Source organism: Diaphorina citri, unplaced genomic scaffold (assembly GCF_000475195.1).
Source record: "Diaphorina citri unplaced genomic scaffold, Diaci psyllid genome assembly version 1.1 scaffold3110, whole genome shotgun sequence".
In the NCBI taxonomy this organism is placed as follows: Eukaryota; Metazoa; Arthropoda; class Insecta; order Hemiptera; family Psyllidae; genus Diaphorina; species Diaphorina citri.
The window spans coordinates 45,231-51,511 of NW_007380521.1; positions in this window are offsets into that span (position 1 = coordinate 45,231).

Below are 6,281 nucleotides of genomic sequence, written 5' to 3' on the forward strand. Positions count from 1 at the left end.
ATAAAAAAAAAAAAAATCAAATTTATACCAAAATTACCTACCAGGCACTTAGTCTCCAACTCTAGTATCTTGAGATACCTACGTCCAGCGTAATCATATGTATATCAAACGCCTAGAAAAATATTCTCAAAGATTCAATTTTCCGTTTTGTTATTTCAAGGTATTTTAATTATGTTAAGATTGATTAATTCTTGTCAGAAGTTAGTCTACCCTGCTTATTATCACTACTGTTTCACCTTATGAGGGCTTCGAACCATAAAAAAATGAGAATATGCCCAAAGGGGGCGCCATGCAAAAAAGTTTGAGAACCACTGCTCTAATACCACCGTCATTTTCCTAAGCAACACAGGGGCTATGACGCTAATACCTGAACTAAACCAAGGCTGCTCGCAATGTTGTGAAATTCTGCTGTCTCAGGAGGCCAGAGGGCCGGTTTTAGTCAGCTAGCTCCTTCTTTGCTTCTGAAAGTCGGCCTGAATGTCGGTCTCCAGGTCCCAGTACTTACTGTAGGTAATGAATGAAATGTAAAAAGGTCTAAACAAGAGTAAACAGCATCTCATTAACTCATTCTTTTTTTATTTTTTGCCATCTTTTCCTTCTCTATTTTCCCCTATTCTTTCTTCAGTTCCATATTTTACCTAACCTTTAGAGCTCCATTATTATGTGGTCAAAATCTCAAATAAATGAGGATAAGATTCCATGCCTCGGCTGGGATCGAACCAACGCCCTCCTGTTTACCAGGCGAGCGTCTTGACCACTACGCTACCGAGGCAAAAAAAAAGTATAAGTCTAAACGAGGAATAGAGGTCTCTTCACGTGAGGCCGGATTGAACCTATTATAGTAATATGAAGTCTAAAAATAATATTCCTGGTCGTGTGACTCGTGTGTTGATGTTTTTACTTTCCTTATCCTATAGGAAGGAAAGTAATGTAATCGGGTCAAATTTTCGATGGTCAGTTTTTAGTGCCAAAACACGTTTTGAGGTCCCTAGAGCCGAAATACACAGTTTCAGCCATTGGTCCGTGTGTCTGTCTGTCCTTCTGTCTGTCTGTCCTTCTGTCTGTCTGTAAACAAAATATATCTCGAGAACGGTAAGAGCTAGAGACTTGAAATTTGGTATGTATCTTTCAAATGTGACAAGGATGCGACACGAAACTTTTGGTTAAAGTCCTCCTTAACATCTTAACCCAGAAATGAAACTGATAGTACCTAGCTCGACTGCTACCAAGGCAGGGAAAAGCATGTTTTTTTTAGGAGGTTTGATAGAGGGAACTGTAACTACTAAGGTCTTATCGTCCCGAAATCGAAGAGAGAAGGAAGACAGGATAAGGAAAAAACGGCCGTTCCGAGAACGAACATTGTCCGTTTACGATAAAATCCTGCACGGGCGGGAATCGAACCCGTGACCTAGCGCTTACAAGACAGACGCGCTAACTAGGCTGGCCCCAGAAATCAAAGTGATAGGCAGTCGCTTGACTGGCACAAAGGCAGATAAAAGTGTGTGTGTGTGTGTGTGTGTGTGTGTGTGTGTGTGTGTGTGTGCGTGTGTTTTTTTTGTAAAAATAATGTGTGTGTGTGTGTGTGTGTGTGTGTGTGTGTGTGTGTGTGTGTGTGTGTGTGTGTGTGTGTGTGTGTGTGTGTGTGTGTGTGTGTGTGTGTGTGTGTGTGTGTGTGTGTGTGTGTGTGTGTGTGTGTGTGTGTGTGTGTGTGTGTGTGTGTGTGTGTGTGTGTGTGTGTGTGTGTGTGTGTGTGTGTGTGTGTGTGTGTGTGTGTGTGTGTGTGCGTGCGTTTTTTTTGTAAAAATAAAAATTCATTCATAAGGAAGAACTGTGTTATGAACGCTTCTTATCGCTTTCAAAACGTTTCGAGGAAATCTGCTAAAAATTTCCTCGAAATTCATACAGGGTGTCGGATACCCACCACGCGCAACGTTGCTTAACTTTAGTATTCAATCGGGATAGGTGACCTCTGGCGTATATCCCATCCCCCCCCCCAATCCCCGGCAATTTAAAGGCCAAGGATAATTGAATGGGTGAGCAGAACAACCAAGAATGTTAAAAGACCTCTTTTTGGGGGTTTTCAGCGATATCGACTAAACGGTTAGAGATATTGTAAATGTTACAACAGAACACCCAAATAAGCACCATTCAATAGGATAAGGAAAGTGTCGTGTGATGTTCACACCAGATTTTTTTGTTTTGCGTCCGTACCTCTATCAAAGGTCGAGAGCTTGGCTGGCGCACTACCTTGCATTATCAACTCGGTTATTCACTATCAACTGGACTTTTCTAGTTCATTGGAAGTCTCTAGTTGATTTCATAGTCTTCCTTAGTGGATTACAGGGTGTCTAGAACTTTATAGACACTTTTAAGGATCGGGTCAAACAGACATATGTGATAGGTGATATCCACTCATTCGGCCACGGATGTTGCATATATAAAAAATCTTTTTCGTTTATTTCGGAGCTTCATAGAGGGTCAGGGTCTTTTTCCGAGTGATTTCTAATAGTTCACCAATTAACTAGTTAGATTAGCTATAGTTATGAAGGTTAATCCAACAAGTTAGGAGTGATGTTAATCCAACTCTGAATGAGATGAGCGTAAATAACAATAATAACATTCGTTAAATGAGGAAGTCGTGACAATAGGTGACGACAATGCCTCACACAAAATCTCCTAATAATTACGGATCTAAGACTTAAAATCTGTTAATTACTGACTTGAGAGCTTGAGACCTAATGAATCTTAACTGCGCATTTAGAGATAGAAACAGACTTGCCAATTCGTAGACATGGCAGCATCTAGATTTTGTCAACAAATTGTGACCGAGATGCGAGGAAAATGAGGAAAAAAATGGATGCAATAATTACATTGCAATAGATCAGTTGCGCTTACTTGGGTAATGTTTCAAAGTCATAGAGCAGGAAAAATGAGGACCAACGGAATTTTTTTTTTCCTCTACAACTTCTAGATACCGAGATAAATCGATTTAAAAAATACCGGTAAATCGTAAACTTTGACGTCACGGCATACGCTCCCGTTCTAGATCCCGAGATAAATCGATTTAAAAAATACCGGTAAATCGTGAAGTTTGACGTCACGGCATACGCTCCCGTAGCCTAGATCCCGAGATAAATCGATTTAAAAAATACCGGTAAATCGTGAACTTTGACGTCACGGCATACGCTCCCGTAGGCGCGATGACGTCAGAATTCATGACTCCCGCTTCGTTTGTTTGTGCGCAAGCGTTTCTGCGCATTTTGACGAAATCTGACATCACAACTCTTTGAACTTTTTCAATAGAACGGCAATTAAAAATTAAATTTTCGACCTTTTAAAGTGACTTTTTCCGAGTTTTGACCTCATATTTGGATTTTTCACAACTTTTTACGTAGGAATCGACCTTTTATTAATAATATTTTCCCAATTGCGGCAATTAAAAATTGAATTTTCGACCTTTTAAAGTTACTTTTTCGAAGTTTTGACTCATATTTGGATTTTTCACAACTTTTTACGTAGGAATCGACCTTTTATTAATAATATTTTCCCAATTTCAACTCCTCCATTATCTACTTGATTTCAGCCAGCCTAGTTAGCTTAGTTGGTAGTGCGTCTGCCTTGTAAGCGCTAGGCTGCGGGTTCGATTCCCGCCCGGGGCGGATTTTATCCTGATGGGATAATGTTCGTTCTCCGAACGGCTGGCTTTCTCCTATCCTGTCTTCCTTCTCTCTTCGATTTCGGGACGATAAGACCATAGCAGTTACAGTTCCCTCTGTCAAACCTCTTTTTTTTAAAAAAAAAAAAAAGGTTACATGAAAGCGAAGTTAGAAAGAAAACAGTATAGGAGGAGAGTATCAAATTCTAGACACCCTGTAGGTATTTTAGGTTGATAATTAGCCCAAACCAATTCCGTATTTTGAGACACTCCAGTGAATATGAATGCAAAGGTTAAGTACAGAAGATAAAAATATGTACCTACCTTTGATCATTTTTTTTTTCATTTATTTATTTAGTGCGTACCTACCTACCTAGCTGGTACCTATTTGGAGATCTGAAGATCTAGACAGCTCATTATTTATATCTACTCATTATAGTCCGCGTCAATCTCTTAGCAGAAAAACAAGATAGCAGAAAAACAATTCTTGTTTTTAATTTTCAAACATTTCCCTTGCCAGTCTAGATACCTACCTACGCCGTCATTGCGTCGGTCTTTTTTTTCTATTTTTTTTTTTTTTTTTTTTTTTTTTTTTAAAGTTGACAGAGGGAACTGTAAGCTGCTATGAATCTCATCGTTCGAGAAAGCGAAGAGAGAAGCAAGACAGAATTGGAGAAAGCCAGCCGTTCCGAGAACGAGCCTTTATCTGTCTAGGATAAAGTTCGGCCCGCCGGGTGGGAACGAAACCCGCGACCCTAGCGCTTACAAAGGCAGACGCACTACCCTCTCCGAGCTAACTAGGGCTGGCAATGTGAATGGCAATTCAACTAGGTCATCATTTTGTCACAGCTAAGACTGAAAATGAAAAGTATCTTTCTGACTCTTTGGAAATAAACACAATCTTTGATAATAATAATAATAATAATAATAATAAATAATATAATAATAATAATAATAATAATAATAATAATAATAATAATAATAATAATAATAATAATAATAATAATAATTTCGTGATAAAATATTTCCTTGATAAAAATGATAAGACCTCTGATCCATACCTACCTTCTGTTTTTAATCACCTGTTTTATCAGCTTATCAGTTGTCACATGTAAATGATGAATAAATAAATTAATCAAATAAATAAATTCCTAATAATAAAGACCTTTGCTATCTGGTCAAAGGACGATTTAATAATGCCCGCGTCTGAGAATACGTAAGGTTAGTTCTTGGAACGGCTGGCTTTCTGCTTTCTCTTATTCTGTCTTTCTTCTTCGCTTTCGTTAACGTAAGACCTTAGCAGTTACAGGTCCCTCTATCAAACTTCAAAAAAAAAGTTAAGTAGGTATTTTCCGGAACTTTTTTTTCTTTATCATTTTGCCAGTTTCATATGGGATCGGCATTTCCCCCTTTTAGTCTCGCCCTTCTCGGAACGACTGGCTTTCTCCTATCCTAAAAGAAGTGCTATCGCCATTCGCCTCTGACTATGGGAGAATTTTCACGATCAGATGATCTGCTTTTCAAGGTGTTATGGTCATGGCCTTTGCAATACCCTCGGCTTATCGTATGGTCAAGGAAAAGTGGCACGAAAATCGCATCAGGTAACCTTTGCCACTAGACGCGGGCTTTGGGATCGAAAATTCTCGAGATTTCGATTGGAAAAATGCAAGCGTTGGGGAGTTCTGAGAATTTCTAGAACTGTCGTGCGCCCTGCCAAGTTTATCGCGGAGAGAGGCGCGTGAATGGTTTTATTTCCGCTCAGACTAGCCTGTCGGGAGCATGATTTTTATCAACTACCTACATACATACACCTTATCATTTTTTATGCTATTCTATTCTACCTATTATAAACAGGGTAGGCAGATATATTCGTATTCTATTTACTTAGAGGGAAAGAGAGCCTAGAGCATGATTTTGATCCATTCGTATCAGGGCCGTATTTAAGGGGGGTCGAGTTGGCCCGGCCCCGTCCCACCTCGGGCTTTTTTCCCTTTTCGAATCTTCATAGTCGTAGTGTCAAAATGCTTTGACTTATCGGACCTTAACCCATCTTTTGGGGCTCTTGCCTCTACACCTATAATAATAATAATAATAATAATAAAGTATGAAGAGCTGAAAGAAGATATGAAAAGAACATGGAAACTGACCAACATCACTATCATTCCGATTGTCATTTCGAGTGAAGGCGTAACATCAAAATGTTTTAAAGAAAATCTTGAGAGACTTGAAGTGAACAAAACTGCAAGACTCAAGATCCAAAAGAGTGTCATCCTTCAAACATGTCACATCGTTCGCAAATTTTTAAACAACTAATTTTAACTATAGTTCATGTAAGATAGTTTGAATTGACTCCTTGCATGTACTCAGAAGCTACAAATAAATACATGTACCTTGTTCATAATAATAATAATAATAATAATAATAATAATAAAAGAGTGGAGGTATCAATTACAGCATCCAATCCTCACTGCTGTAATTGAAGACTGAAAAATTAGATAATTGGTGGATGTGTCCATTTCACTATCCATTTCTCACTTCTGGAACTAGTGCAACTGAAGAATGAAAACTATAGAAAATTAGTGGATGTCCCAATTTCACCATCCATTTCTCACTGCTGTAACTGGAA